Below are 16,183 nucleotides of genomic sequence, written 5' to 3'. Positions count from 1 at the left end.
CTGATTATTTAATTTTTAGATAATCGTGTAGCAAATATCATGTATTAGAAGGTAGGGCTATAAAAAGAGTATGCCACAAACAGAGTTTGGTTGTTGGCCAGCAAGTCCCAAGCTGCCTCTGCTGCCATGTGCTACCATATCAAGTGGGTTGCCTGGGAATCCCCTGCTGACATCGGTCTGTCTCACATGGGTGATATTTGGAAGGTAGTTTTGGTGTGTATTTGTGTTGATCATTATAGTAATGACATGCATTTACCACAGTTTTGTAGGAGAGCAACTCTCAGCTGCGGTTTAGAGACATAGCCCTTTGGATCTCCAGGTATCTCAAAGGCTGTAAAACTTCTCAAGTCAAAACTAGTTTTAATTTTACTGCTTGAGAGATGCAGTATGAAACATGACAGCAATGAGTGTCTATTTCTGTAGCAACTCAAGCCGCGTGCTTTTTTAGGGGAAGATTTATAATAAAGGCACATAACTATAGGGCTTTTAACCTTGATTTAAAAAGAAAAAAAAAAGACTTTCCTGTTCATTATCATATCTAGCTCTGGGGAGATAGACAGGTTAGTGATGATCTGCACCATTTTACAGATGAGATCCCTGAGGTGGCTTGTGGCTTTGGTCCAAGAAGCCATTTATTTTTGATTCCTGGCTTCACATGGCTCCTCCCTTGGCTGGCTCCTTCTTATCCGTAATCCCCTATCTTTGTAGCTTGTCTGTTACCTATCAAAAGAAGCCATGCCTGGTTTCTCTATTGGAGGTTAAACTGCTTTTCCCACCTCTGGTTTCCCTTCAACTCCTTATTTATTTCATTATCGCATTAGCCACTAGTTTTATTTCTTGGGTTTTCAAATGGTAATTATTATTTAATTTTATTGATTAGTCTGTCTCCAGCATTAGAACAAAAACACATAAACTCCATGAAGGCAAGGACCCTATCGTTGTATTTCTGTTGCCCTAGGGAGGTGCCTGACACACCAGACACCCTTTGTTAACATGTTTGGAAGGGAGATAGAGGCTAAGTTTTAAAGACTAAGCTGATCATTGAGTTCCTATGTTCCAACAGTAGGAAATGGACTGGAGGAAGGCTGTTTGAGGTATGAGGATTATTATAAAAGGACATTTTTACAAATGAACCAGGTTTAGACTTCAATATGTGTAGAGTTCTCTGAATCATGTCTGGCAGATAAATAAGACTTGCTTTTGGGGGAGTTTTTTTTAATTCAGTGGGCTTTGAATTAGAAGGAATTCCAATGCTTGTTCTTGTTCTGCTTGAGTAGAATTGATAAAATCTGTTAATCATCAGTTTTGCTTTAAACCCTTGAGGAATTTTTAAACTTTGGAAACTCAGGTCATGATTTTGAACTTTTATTTCTAATAATGTACCTGGCATTTTTTTAAAAACAGATTTTGTTACTATTTTTTTTAGATCATTCTCATATTCACATATAGTTTGAAAGTCTTATTCCTAAATCCCCATTTGACAGATTTTAGAGTCCAACATATGGAAATAATTAAGGCATTGTCTGCTCGATGTGGAAGTATCCAGGAAAGTTATGAAAAGCCCCAGGAAGGATAGATGTCCATGTTGATCAAACTACCAGATTCTTATAACATGTTGCTTTTACATTGTGTCATATGGCTGAACCAGAATAATTCTGTTCTGGATGACTTTTTGAGGGCATGTCTAATAACAACTAGGTTTTTCTCTTATATTTTTCCACTGGGTCAACTCTATTACTTTAGATATTTGGGGCTACAAGTAATAGAGATTTCAAATCCAAATAGCTTACACATATTATTTTAGGTACAAGGACAGGTGATTCCCAGGTTAGTGAGTTGAGGAACTGAGTGGCCTTGTCAAGGATCCAAGTTGTTTGTGGTCATCCTTAGCGTGTTGGAGTAGTCTCCTCATGGTCAAAATATGGCTGCCACAGATTCAGGCATTGCATCTCGGCATGACAGTCTCCAGAGACACCAGCAAGACGCCGTTTTCTTGTCTTTATAGGTGTGAGGAGAGCTTTCCAAGAAGCTCTAGAACAGACTGCCCCTTGTCAGTGGTTTGTTGGACAGAATGAAACAAACCACTAATCCTATTATGGGCCATAAATTACCGTGAATGGCTTGGACCAATTGGGATTTATGCACTTTCTCTGAGGGCAAATAAAATATGGGTCACACCATCAAAGGAAAGGCAGCAAAGAGATGAGTAGGCAATAAGTAGTCATTGCCATACCAGATTCATCCTACTGGAACCCCCCTTTATGGATACATTTTTTTGCTCTCAAATAATGAGCATTTTCAAAATCAGGACAAAGGAGTGGTTCTTTTGTTGCAGAGTTCCTTACATAAATTCATATTTTCCTTCTAAATTTTCTAAGAGAATTTTATGGATAAAGACTTTCCTTCAGTATTTTCTCTTATGAGTTGAATGTTGTGCTCACAGTTCATGTAAATATTTTGAGAAAATGTTATAATTCCATTTTAATCTAAAGACTTGTGAGCCTGCCTGTTTATCGTTGAGATTTTCTGCAACCCTTGTACTAGAGGAAGTGTCATTTTGTGTAAACCAGGAAAAGAAATTGGTTCAAGTAAGTCTAATTGCAAAGTTGCTGAATGAAGATATCCCTTTCTCTCTCTTACACCAAAAATTTAAAATATAATTTAAAATTGTCAAACAATGATCATGTCACATCTGGAAATTTCAGGTTTTTACTCCCTTGCCTTTTTTCCTAATTACCTGAATGCTCTGGATATTCAGGCTTTCAGCTGTTTGACTTTTCTGGAGGTAAGATAAGGTATCCAGTTTATTTCACTTTTCTCAGATGTGACTCATGTCTTTGACATAAAAATCCTTATCGCACAGGATAAGCCTCAGGAATTGGTTTGAAGAATGAAGACAAACCTGGTTTTTATGAGAATAAGGAATTTTTTTTTATTGGAAGCGTAGTTTTCTCTCTCTCTCTGTGTGTGTGTGTGTGTGTGTGTGTGTGTGTGTGTGTGTGTGTGTTTGTGTTTTGTATTTTTAGTAGAGACAGGGTTTCACTATGTTGGCCAGGCCGGTCTCGAACTCCTGATCTCAGGTGATCCACCCGCTTCAGTCTCCCAAAGTGCTGGGATTACAGGCGTGAATCACCGCGCCCGGCCCCTGAAGCATAGTTTTCAATGAAGAGTCGGCTTGGAAAGCGGTAGGATTTGTCCCAGCTTCCCAGGGCATAGTGGAAGGTGAAATAAGACCACAGATTTATCAGCCTAATCCTTAGAGACAACATTCATAAACGTGAACTGTCAGTTCATCCAACCTTCTCTCCTTTTCAGATGAGGCCTAAAGAGATTAAGTGACTTGTTCACTTCCATTAATTTTTGGTGGATATAGGCCGGGTATGGTGTTGCACGCCTGTAATCCCAGCACTTTGGGAGGCCAAGGCAGACGGATCACAAGGTCAGGAGTTCAGTAGCAGCCTGGCCAAAATAGTGAAACCCCGTCTCTACCAAAAATACAAAAAATTAGCAGGACATAGTAGCAGGCACCTGTAATCCCAGCTACTTGGGAGGCTGAGGCAGGAGAATTGCTTGAACCTAGGTGGCAGAGGTTGCAGTGAGCCAAGATTACACCACTGCGCTCCAGCCTGGGCAACAGAGTAAGAATCCATCTCAAAAAAAAAAAAAATTGGTGGATATAGTATTTCCCTAAAGCCCTGGAGAACAGGTGGTATATACAGTATTATATAGTGCTGTGCTGTCTGATATTGTGTGTACAGTTACCTTAACACTCTGTACTTGGGTAACTTTGATAATGCAGATGTAGAAATTGGTAGTGGTGGTAATGATGATGAGAATGATCATGAAAATCATAAGAGAGCAGCTACCTGACATTTATTGAGCACTTACTGTATGCTGGGCAACATGCTTACACCTATTAGCTGTAACACAATAATTATATTATTGCCCCATTTGACAGATGAAGAAAGTGAATTTAGAGGTTAGGCTTGCCCAGTGTCACACAGCTGGAAGTAGCAGAGTTAGCATTCTAGCTCACATTTGCCTAATTTCAGAGCCTGAGTTCTAAATTATGAGGCTTACCACTAATTATTGGGGAGGGAAAGGATAGTATTTATGATGCTGAGAAGGAAAGTTCCTGAGTGGTACCAGGAATGACCTGGAAGAGTGAAAAGCCTTAAGAGGGAATGGACCAATCAGTGAGCATAGGGGGTTGTGTAGATCAGGTGAAAATTGGACCTGCTTCTTCAACCCACAAGAGAAAGTGCAGGGCGGAGAAGAAACCTCAAGGAACGGAGTTGAGCTTTGAAAGGAGAAGTTGGCTACAGGTGCTGGAGAGGGCTGATGGAATGTAGATGGGGCAGAGGTTGAGATCCTGGCCCTCCCATGTCACACACCCTAAATTGAGGCCACATGGCTGTCAGTGAAAACAAACCCAGGTGCTGGTTTCAATAAAAGGTGGGACTAGGACACAAAGAAGGGTAGGGAGGGCAGAGAACAGCTAAGGTCTGAACAGCTCTGCAAAGTAGGTACATGGCTCCCAGGATTATCAGACACATTTTTCACATGGGAAGACAGAATTTTCAAGATGTTAAGTGACTGTTCTAAATCATTCAGCTGAGACTTTCAGTCCCCATATTTGGGATATTTGATGTAGAGTTATACAGGTTTGGCTACAGAAGGCATGACTCGGGCAGAGAGAATTAGAGGAGCCAGGAAGAGGGCAGAATAGGCACAGCCTCTAAACCAGCAACCGTGCTCACAGCAGCCCAGAAGCCCAGGGGGAGAACATGTGTGTTCAAGGTGGTTGCATGTTCATGGTAATAATTACACTAATACCCAATAACAGAGAGGTTACCTTGTGGTTATGAGCCTGGGCTCTGGAGCCAGCCTGCCTCAAGTCCTACCTCTGCATCTTCTCGCTATTTATGTTCTGTCAGATTGTTTTCCCCCTCTGGGCCCCAGTTGTCTCTCGTGCAAAATTAGAATAATAATTATACCTCATAGGATGTTGTAAGAGTTTATTAAGCATGTAGAGCAGGAGTCAGAAACCTTTTCTATTAAGGACTCAATAGTAAATGTTTTTGGCATTTATGGCCATATAGCATCAGTCATGACTACTTAACTCTGCCATAAGTTGGTAGAAAATTCAGGCATTTAAAAAATCTGTTTGCCATAGGAAATTTGCAGAAGCCCACAGCAGGCAAATGTCTCTTGATTTATAAATGAAATTGTATAAAATAGTAGCCATAGAAAGTAGACTTCTGATTCCAAATTATCAGCAAAGTCATGCAGAAAACAGGCAACTTTTTAAAAAATATAAGGTTTTAGTCTGTGTAAAGGTGATTATAAGAGGAATATTCCTTCTACAGGTCTGCTTAGCTTTCTCCTAACCACTGCTTTTGATTTATCCAGTTCATCATCTTTTTTTTTAATAGAAAATATAATTTGGCAGCCGGGCACAGTGGCTCACGCCTGTAGTCCCAGCACTTTGGGAGGCCGAGGCGGGCGGATCACGAGGTCAGGAGATTGAGACCATTCTGGCTAACACGGTGAAACCCCATCTCTACTAAAAATATAAAACAACAACAACAACAACAACAAAAATAGCCGGACGTGGTGGCGGGCACCTGTATTCCCAGCTACTCAGGAGGCTGAGGCAGGAGAATGGTGTGAACCTGGGAGGCGGAGCTTGCAGTGAGCAGAGATCGTGCCACAGCACTCCAGCCTGAGCGACCGAGCTAGACTCTGTCTCAAAAAAAAAAAAAAAAAAAAATACATATATATATATATATATATATATATATATATATATAATTTGCCAACTTGCAGCCCATGGTTAAATAAGTACCACCAGAAAGTCTGAAAATGTATTTTCCATTCATAGAAAAAAGGATTAAGCTGACTTAGAAATGTTTTATGTTGACAGTATCACTTAAAGGAGATATACTTCATTCTTAATGTGAGAAGTGTATCTTGGAATCATTTCTGGTAAAGAATTCTCTTGCCCTTTCCCCAAATTAAAAAGAGGAATAAAAGCAAATGAAGTACAAAAGCCTTAAATTTCAGTGAATAGACAGCTGTGCTCTCTATTCGGGCTTTGATGGTGGGATGGGGGTGAATCCATTGTACCCCAAATTATGTAAGCTTCAGAAGCATTTGCACTACCTGAAGTCCCAGAAATGTAGATGGCATGCATTTAATGGGGCTGACCTTGGTAAATATAGGTTTGTGATTGGGAGGATGGTTTTGTGACACAACTTCTCCAAAAGCAAAGTGACATCTGAGTAATGATATACTTTGTGTGTAGTTTACAGGGAATGGAGACTTTTTTGTTTTATTCTTTTAAAGGGAATCTGGAAACCACGTCTAATTTCAATCTAATGAAACACCTCCTAATGCCAGGGGTTTCTCAGGTCAGTTTACTAAGAGAGGCGTATCATGCCCATCTTATACCGGATGTCCTATGTACAAAACACTATCTATATTACACTCACCTACTAGATTTCTTTTATTAGCTTTGACCCTGGTGATGTTAATGGTATTCTCGTGACTCTTTTTTATCTGTGGGACATTAATGTGTTAAGGGTTAGTTAGCTCCCACTGCGTGCAACAGAGAGAGGTAGGGAGAGAATACTGAGATATCAGTTCATACATCTCTATACATGTGAGTGTAATGGGGATTTAGGCTTTTCTATTCTGTTTTAGAAACTGTAAATCAAACCAGATCAAAAGATGGTTTTTGACCAGAATTTATGAATTTCCTAGTGAGTGTTGACACAGCACTGAAATTTAAGGAGCAGATGTATCTTCTTGAAATTCAGGAAGCTCACATGAATTCCTAATGAAAAACAAACAGCTTTTCCAGCAAAAAAAAAAATGACTTGGGTTTCTCTGTGATGTTAATTGTACCAAGTTCTGATTATGTGTTTCAAATCACAGTAAAAATCGAGGAAAGAGGATTTTTTTTTTTAAGTTTGCTTGTCCAGGAATTGAGACGTGGGATTTCAGGAGTTCTGGCCCAAACACGTGCCTCAGAAAATGGGGTAGACAAGTGCACAAGCATCCGCATGTGAGGATCCGCATGCGAAGATGCACGTGAAGACCACAGCTTCCTTTCCGGTGCTCACCATGTGAGTGCATCATTTTTCAACAGTAGTTCAGTTCAGCCTTTCTTAGATAATAGCCTTGCAAGTGAACGGACAAGCAAAGTCAGTTGCTGAGAAATAACGCTTCCGAGCTTACGCATCCAAATGTTTAGGATACACCTGAGATGTCTCTCTTACTGAATAGAAACAACATCCCTGGAAGCTCTAGACTTCTGAGGCACCCCAGCTTTCCCTGGTGAGTATATTAACCTTTTCCTTTCTTGACATGCTGTGGAATCAGCTGGAATGCTCATTTCATTGTAGCCACTGGACAAAAATGCAGCTTGCCCTGGTCACAGCAGTAATGACAGATAAAGTATGGGAGTTTGTCTAAGAGGGGGTGAGCCCTAATGGTTGAAAGGTTGACAGCTTTCAGAATGTTTGCCACCTCTCTTTAAAAGCAGCTCCACCAGAGCAGTTTGGCAAATGTAAAAACAAAACAGTTATACTGCTTGCAGCTCTAGGATTTTAAATCACAAACAAATTCTATATTTTATTCAACCATCCAGTAGATCAATGAGAAGTAAAGCATCCTAACTGAAGGTGAGAAAGTCGTGTGTGTAAAGTTTATTGTCGGGATCTCTTTATGTGGTTATGTTCTGCTAATAGGCAAATTCATTTAATTTTTACATGGTTTCCCCAGATGAGCTGTTTACATAGTTGCTTGTTCTTCTCTTCCCTTCCCTTGTCTTCCCTGCTTCTCTGACCATTACCATCTAGACCTAGCAAATAGACTTTAGTGTACCAATGTGCCAAACGCATTTCATTTGCACGAGCCGTGACTCATTGTCAGTCACCTGGAGCCTAGGGGGCTTTCTGCATTAAGAAATCTTTTACTCCTAATAATGCTGTTTTCTGGATCATGAATGAGGCTCAGCCATGATCTCATTATTATTAGCCATGATCTGCTAAATACAGAAATATCTGTGTTCTAATATCTCCATCTCTACAAAATTAATCTGATGCTGATGCAAAGGGATCCATCTGCCGAACATTTCCATCCCATGAATATGGGAAAAGGGGCAGATACAATTGAGTATGCACAGGTGCATTTAAACATTTAAACCTTTGAATGATGAGTAGGTTGAGTATTTCTCAATGGAGCAAAATGTGTCTGACATGCCATTGAGCAGGTATATTTAAATGATTTCCCAGTTCTTCCACCACATATACAGTGGTGCATATTTTCTTATGGAAGGTCTTGTTTCTCCATCTCTATATTGTGCTCCAGAGCTTTTGCCCCCAAACACACCCTTGTATAGTTGGGGGATGAGGAGCACTCAGCCTCGAGGTTGAATTCTGTCCCTTATTCAGCTCACTCTCTCTTTACTGGCCTCTGTTTCTTCATCAGTAAAATGGGGGCAGTAATAATGGTAAGTCATAAGATGCTTGCTTGTAACAGTCAAATTTGGCAGATTTGTGAATATTGTCCAGCATAGCTTTTGGCACATAAAAGGAGCTCTTCAAAAATGTTTTTCTTCTCTTGAGGGTTTTCAGGGAAAAGGTTTTGAAGAAAAAGATTTCAAGCCTTATTGGATTAAAGTCATGTTCGTACCTACAGATTGTTGGTTCTCTTGAGAGCAGGCACTGTCTGGTGCAGACTCTGGGAGATGTCCCCTGCAGAAACCTAAGTTTTAACATAACCCATGCTAATTACATCATGTCAGTGACAGTGGGCATGGCAGAGCTGCTCCCGCCCTTGACAGAAAATAGTGTATGTGATTTGTAAATGAACTGGGTGCTCACATGTTCTCTGGGAATGTAAATATTGACTCTAAGGAAGAACTAAGATAATTTTGTGGTGAGATAGTTTCTAGTTGTTTAGGCTTTCATTTTGCTTTGTTTTAATTGCACACACATTGAAACTATATTCCAGCCTTGGCCAAACTTCAGTCATTCAGATACCACCATCCATCCTTCTACTATCCATGTTGTTATTTAATATTTTTATTTAAATCCCCTCTTTTAAAGTGTAAACTTATTTTAAAAGCAAACCGTCTCTTTCTTACATAAATAGGAAACAAGTATCACATGCAGTAACTAGAAGGTGGCCTTGATGTGCAGTGAAAAACAACATCTTCAAATCAACTGAAGGCCCCAAGGCCTGAAACCCATGTGCAAGAGGGAGATTAGCAAGTGTGTGAGAGGCGTTTAAGACACTTTCACACCAAACAGAGAGGTTCTCCTTAATATAGACTCCTGAGACAAGTTTGGAAGGTTTTCTTGTTTGGATTCTTGTGTCAACATATTTTGTAGATTAGACCTCATTTAATGTCATCATCTCATCTTTTATTAATATCATTGTCATTGAGGGGTTTTGTTACCCCTTTCCATAAAATGGCACCGGAAACAAAAGAAAATAAAATTCTACACATTGTTGGGCCAAACTGTGAAACTGTGTTTAAAACAAAACAAAACCCACAGTTTTCAGTAACTGTTTCTCAGTTAAGCCTTCAGGTTGAGAACAACATTGTCAACCGGGCATAATATTAATTCCAAACCCACTGAAAGGCATCAGCCAGAGAAAGGTTGTGACAACCCCCGCCATCCCACTAATTGTGGTTAATTGTGTCTGCCTGGGTGTTCCAGTTGCTTGGTGTGCCTGGGGTCTTATTGAGGGTAGGAACTGTGTCTCAACACTACTGTAGCATTTCTCTTGAATTCTTAGCCTAGTAAGATGCATATGGTCAATTCCATCAATAGTTCTTGGGTAAACTTGAAGCCTCCCACAGCTTGCCAAACAGAGCAGACACATGTCCTTGGAAGCACTTGTGATCCCTTTGCGTAGGCTGTCAAACAGTGCAGCTCTGGGCTGTTCCTGGCTTGCAGGGTTAATGTCGAAACTCATAGGCTTAAGAGAGTCCATGATTACGAGGTTATTGTAAAGCTTACACAGCATATTTAGTTAATTACAGTTCTTCGTTTACCCTCTCCTGCCATTTGCATTTGCAAGGAATAGAGGGAGCCTTCTGTGTTTGTCTTGGAATGGATTCTCCAAAAGCTTAGAGACCTACTTCTCCCCTTTCCTTATCAGGTCCTCTGGGTCCCAGCCCCTGACCCAGGGAGCGGGACTGAACAGGAAAAAGAGGAGGAAGGGGAGTTTGCTCATTCACATTTCTGTGTCTGAGTGGCTGTGTCTCTTGCTGCAAAAAGGCCAGTGAAGGATGAGTCATCTAGTTTATCCACTTTTGCCTATATATCTGTTTTGTTGGAGTAGATACCATAACTTGAGAGTATACCGTAATTTATTCTGGGGAGAGTTGTTAATGATAAAGAAAATTTAGTTTTTCAAACAATATTTTTGAATCTTGCCGTGATACTTAGACCTTAGAAGAAACTTATCACACTGTACAAAAATTAGGACATTTAAGATTCATATTTAGTACTTTGTTTTTTAAATTATCTCCCTGCTGACTTTCCAGATATGCTCCTGGATTTTTTTTTTTTTTTTTCACATACCCAAGCAGCTTTCCCTCCATGGTATAGAGCTAGCCAAAGATTTTATTTGCGTTACATAAACATAACTGGTTATACTACAGAGGGCTATTTTTGGCAACAGAATTTCTGTATTTGATTTTTTCAGTCCTAAAGAAAAAAAGCATATATTAAAGATATAAACTTTTTTAATGTAAAAATTGTGCATTTTCATTTTATAGAAAATACAGGAAAATATGTGACAAAGTGAAATTCTATACCCCAAAGATAATCAGTTAAGATTTTGGTGTGTTTTTTCTTTTTATGCATAGAAAAAAATTGAGGTCATACAATTTAACTCTTTGAGTTTTTGTATTTTTGCTTCTCACTCTTGTCTGCAAGACGTAAGTTGAAGTAAATGGTATTTAATGTTCTAAAATCACTGATTACAGAGTTAAGTGATTTTAAATGATGTTTTAAAATTTGATTAAATTGCATACCTTTTGAATCATGACAACATAGTCTCCAATATCTTTAAATATTTTTTCAGAAATTTAATGTTAGTCATAAGACATAAGACACAACCTTTAAATAGTGAATGGCAGAATGGCAGAAAATTGCCCATGAGATTAATTGGTTAAGAGTGCTGAGATAAGTTCCAGCTTTGTAATTACTTTTCTGTTATTTACGGCCATTAGTTTGATTACATAGTTTGTAATATGAGGCCTTGGATTTAAAGTATATCATTGTTAACCTAAAATGGGAATAAAGAATAACCACATGCTCAATTTTATTGCCACACAGCAATGAAAAATTCATATCATAAGATGAGAAATAGTCACAGAAATCCAACTTAAAACTAGTGATCAGGTTCCAAGCGAAGATATTTCAGATTTTATTAACTTGAAGCAGCTGTTGTCTCTAATATGACACACCCCACAGAAATGGAATCGGTCTTATAAAGAATACTTGTGTTTTTTCTTTTTTAAAGCAGCTGGCTTCCCATCATTGAGCTGTTTTTGAGTTCAGGAACTCCAGCTCTTGGCCTTTTCCTTGTGAGAAGGAAGGCTGAGGCTCTGGAGATTTTTCCCTGTGCAGCTGCTGGGAGGACAGGGTGAAAGGGGAAAGAGCCTTTGACCAAGTTCTGTGCAGGATCTGGGCACAGTGGTGGGGGGATTGGGAAAGAAGGATGGATAAACCCTCCCTGCATCTATGGGCACCAGCCTTGCTGCTGGGCGTCTCATTGTCATAAACTCTCAGTAATAGGAGGGACAGGACAGGGGACAGTCCCAGGGGCATGTGGGAGGGGCTGGAAAGAGGAAAACAGGCCGATTCCAAGGGGCAGCTGCCAGGAGGGAAGGCTGCTCCTCAGTCAGGTTCAGGGTTCCAGCGTGGAATTCCAGGAGGAGTACTTGAATCGCAGCCTGCAGCATTCTTGAAAGAGACAGGTGGGGAAGACCCTCGGGCTGGAACGTACTGGAGTTCCTGGCTTGCTGCAGTTGACTTGCTGCCTGATCTCTGGTGTTCTTCAAAGAGCTGCTCAGATGTCATTCTTCAGGTCTGCCTTTGATTCCCGGCATGAAATCATCTCCATGCACTGGGTGGTTGTCCCTACCACAGCTTCTAGTTATGTATTAGCATGATTATTTGAGTAATATTTTCCTCCCCATATTTTATCCAACATTCTATCCCCAGCACCAGGCCCTGTACCTGGCATCCTGAAGTCCACCGTAAAAATTCATCAAAGGAAAAGATGACCTTTTAAAGGTCATTTTACTTCTCTTTGCTTTATTTAGCTTTCTGAAATCTTTTGATAAAAATATATGTGAAAATTTTGGTAGCTCTTTTTTGGGTGAGATAGCAGTATGTTTTCCAACAGGAAAAGGACAAATTACTATTTGTATTATTGTATATTTATTATATTTCAATATAATTATTATAAAATAATTTGCTGTTTTATATAACTTTTATATCCTTAGTTTCTGAAACCATTTTTGGAAAAAAAATCTTAACTTTCTATTTAAATATTTTTCTCAAATGAAAAACTTTCATAGATTATGATTATTACTTATTAAATATGAGATTTTCTTGATGTTTAAGCCACTAGAAAAATTTCAAAGAGGAAAGAGTGTGTTGGCAATTATTATGTTCATTTTATGATGAAGATATTGAAAGTTAAGAGGATTTCTCAGTCAGTGGTGAATTGAGGAAAGAAAATTGGGAGGTGGGGAGCATTTCTAGGAATTTTCTCTTATGAATCCTTAAGCATATTTTGTAATTATTGCCTTTTCTGAATCACCCTCTTCAGTGATTAGCACAGTACTCTGCATGTATTAAGTACTGGAGTTACAATTGAATTTATGTGTGTAAGAACAATAAGGATGTGGAAGGAAGAGGTATTTCCAGCTATAGATAGTCTTGTGTTTAAGCCTATTCTTTTTATTTTTCTACATTTTAAATAGCTGATTTCAATTCAGAAATAGAAAACCAAGGTTACCATTGACTTTCCTTTCACCTCTCCAAAGTTCAAATCCTGAACTTCGATCTTTTCCTAGAGTTTTCTCTTCTCCTGCTGTTAAATTCACTGGGTATATTTTCTGTCAGTGTTACCTCCCCAAAGTATAGGACTTGGTACACATGCCGTTGATTGAGACTCAAGCAATGTGGAATTGGAGGTCATCATACTGGAGCAAGCCTGAAGACAACCCTTATTTTCCGTAAGGAAAGGGTATACCAAAGAGAATAATACTTTTAACAAAATGTCAGTGGGAAAGTTTTAGTTACTTCATAGAGTTGGATTCTTTCTAAACATCCTGGACTGCAGGAATCTCTGCAAATTAGGATTCTCCCTACAGGTTTGTGGATTCAGAGTTTGGCTCTGCATTTCAATAATCATTGCAGCTGTTTTATTTTGTTGTTTTACTTTGAGAACAAAGGTGTTTCTTCCGAGAGCTTCCCCAGGGCCTCACACTCAAATTTTCTTCCTCGTCCCAAGTGACATGGCAAGTTTTAGTAACTAGTGCTTGTTCTAGGGAAACAAAGTTGTGGCTCCAAAATGTTCCTTAAAAATGTCAGTGATTATGGTATAATCATCCTCTCTGAAAGAAAAAAAAAATTACTGGCTCTGATTCAAAAAATAACAACACATTGGCTATAAATCCCCTAATTGCCTCTGAAAAGCAAAAACAGACATGTTTAATTTTTCTATCCCCCCTGCAACTTATCTGCTTTGTCTGGTGATTAAAATAGGCGACAGCCAGTCAGGCCTGTTGGAATCTGGTCCCTTCCCTGCCACTGAGGGCTTGGGCTCAGACCTTATCATGTGGAAAAATGTAAGAGAAAAATCTAGTTGTTATTAGACATACTCTCCAAAAGTCACCTAGAACAGAATTGTTCTGGTTCACCCATTTGGCATGATGTAAAAGCAACATGTTTTAAGAATCTGGTAGTTTGATCATCATGGACAGGAGCTTCTCGTAACTCATTTTACCGATAAATTACCAAGACACTGAGAATATTTGTGTGAAAGAGCATAGTCACTGCCAGTGAATGTGGATGAAAATTGTGGAATTTGGCTTATTTTTTTTCTCTTACCTTTATGTCTTGGAGACCTTTCTAAGTTGGGATATGGAAGTCTTTACCTCAGTTTTGAAAACTGCAGTGTGACAGTCCATGGTATAGATATTTATTTCCTTGGCCATTTCCCTTTGAACGTACGTTATGGTTTGTTTCTGATTTTTCACTGTTGCAAACAACGCTGTGGACCATGCTTCTGTGAAGAGTGATGATGATGATGATGTCGATGACGATGATGACAGCAGCAAGCGGACACTTACAGAGCACTTATCTGTGTCTGGCCTTGTTCTCATCTTGGGGGTGTGTGTGTGTGTGTGTGTGTGTGTGTGTGTGTCTTCTCTCAACAATCCTGTGAGATATTCTTATATACCTTCTTATTCTCTTTTTATATTTGAGTAAAATGAGGCGCAGAGAAATTTTGTGACTTGGCCAATGTCACACCTCGTAAGCTGCATACTGGATTTGAATCCAGGTGGAACCTCATGGGTATATATAAGATTGAAAAAATACACGTTCCCCTTCACCAGGCCTTTCTTCTGACCTAAGTGGTGGCCATTCTCCACATCAGCCCTTGGCCCTCTATTCTCCATCTCAGGCTGCATATAACCTTCACTCAGCAGCTCTGTGCTGGTCATGCCCAGATATCCAGGCCTCATGGGCCTCTACTTTGTACCTCCAGCTGCCAGTGAGATAGTTGTATACAGTTGTCAGTTTCTTCCTTCCAGCCCCATTCTTTCTCATTCTTGTTTCCATGAGTCCTTATGCCCGTTGTGGCTCTGGCCAGCATGAACTTCCTGGTCATGTGTGTGCCATGCGTATTCCGGCATCTCCTGTCACCCTGTCCATGCCTTCCTCACCTATCCAGATGCCGCCACTACTTTGCCAGAGCTGAAGTAGGGATAAGGTACTCCCTGTCACCTTGGCCTACTCCTCCAGCCTGTATTGACATTTCTCCCTGCGTGTTCTGAATTCTTAAGGATATAAACTGTGACATTAGAGGGCTTGAGTTCAAATACTGCGTCTGGGCTACTTTGCTTTGCTGACCTTTAGTTTCCTTGTCTCTGAAATGGGGATAATAGTTCTTTTTTTTTTTTTTTTTAGATGGAGTCTTACTCTGTCACACCCAGGCTGGAGTGCAATGGCGCCATCTCGGCTCACTGCAACCTCTGCCTCCCAGGTTCAAGCGATTCTCCTGCCTCAGCCTCCCGAGTAGCTGGGATTACAGGCATGTGCCACCACGCCCGGCTAATTTTTTGTATTTTTTAGTAGAGATGGGGTTTCACCATGTTGGTCAGGCTGGTCTTGAACTCCTGACCTCAGGTGATCCACCCGCCTCGGCCTCCCAAAGTGCTGGGATTACAGGCGTGAGCCACCACACCTGGCCGATAATAGGTCTTACCTCATAGAATCAGGAGGAATAAAAGATCATTGTGTCAACCGTGTTAATTATCAGAAGCGTAAGCACTATTCTGAACTTGGTGCATGACCTTCCCATCTTGGTGCATTTTTACAGGCTTTTTCTGAAGTTAAGACATGTCCGCTTACCTTGAGTCAAACATGAAATGTTTTACATTTTCAAAACACTTTCCCTTCCTTATAGTCTCTACCTTAACCTTTAATTATTCCATTTTATATGTTAGCTTTCTCTCTTTCAATTATCTGGACTAGAGTCACCTGATACTCCTCTCCTCACCAGGGAATCAGCCACCGTGGTGAGTACGTAGTAGGTTGTGTTTATTATTGTGTGATCCTTAGTGAGTCTCAAATAGGCTGAAGCTGCATGATGAGTCATCACACTGAGCAACTGTGCTCGGTAGGACTGTGTTGTTTATACTCTAATAGAAATATTTACCTTCCTTCTGAAGATCTGTTTTCCAAATACCTATTTGGGTATCTCAAATCCTAAACAGTGTTTATTAATCATACTTCTTCCAAGGACTAGCACCTGTTCTTCTTGGGCAAATAATCCGTAAGCATACATCTAGATAGGTCCAGTTAGAATTCGCTAACATAAATAGCGATGCCTTGTCAGTAATGTTTTAATCACA

At 39.9% G+C, this 16,183-nt stretch overlaps 1 protein-coding gene across 4 annotated transcripts in view; it reads left to right on the top strand.

Annotated features, from left to right (window-relative positions):
• The window catches only part of PDZRN3 (PDZ domain containing ring finger 3), a 245,759-nt gene that overhangs the window by 56,108 nt on the left and 173,468 nt on the right, over positions 1-16,183 (top strand). The window contains exon 1 of one of the 4 annotated variants that reach the window (XM_024355561.3): positions 5,844-7,341. The exons of the other annotated variants lie outside the window; for them this stretch is intronic. The gene's annotated coding sequence lies outside the window, so the exon portion shown is untranslated. Of the gene's footprint in view, positions 1-5,843; positions 7,342-16,183 lie in introns of those variants that run through there. 4 annotated transcript variants of the gene reach the window in all.

Source organism: Pan troglodytes, chromosome 2, assembly GCF_028858775.2.
Source record: "Pan troglodytes isolate AG18354 chromosome 2, NHGRI_mPanTro3-v2.0_pri, whole genome shotgun sequence".
Taxonomy (NCBI): domain Eukaryota; kingdom Metazoa; phylum Chordata; class Mammalia; order Primates; family Hominidae; genus Pan; species Pan troglodytes.
Note: the sequence above shows the minus strand (reverse complement) of the source record. Positions and strands in the feature narration are given on the sequence as shown.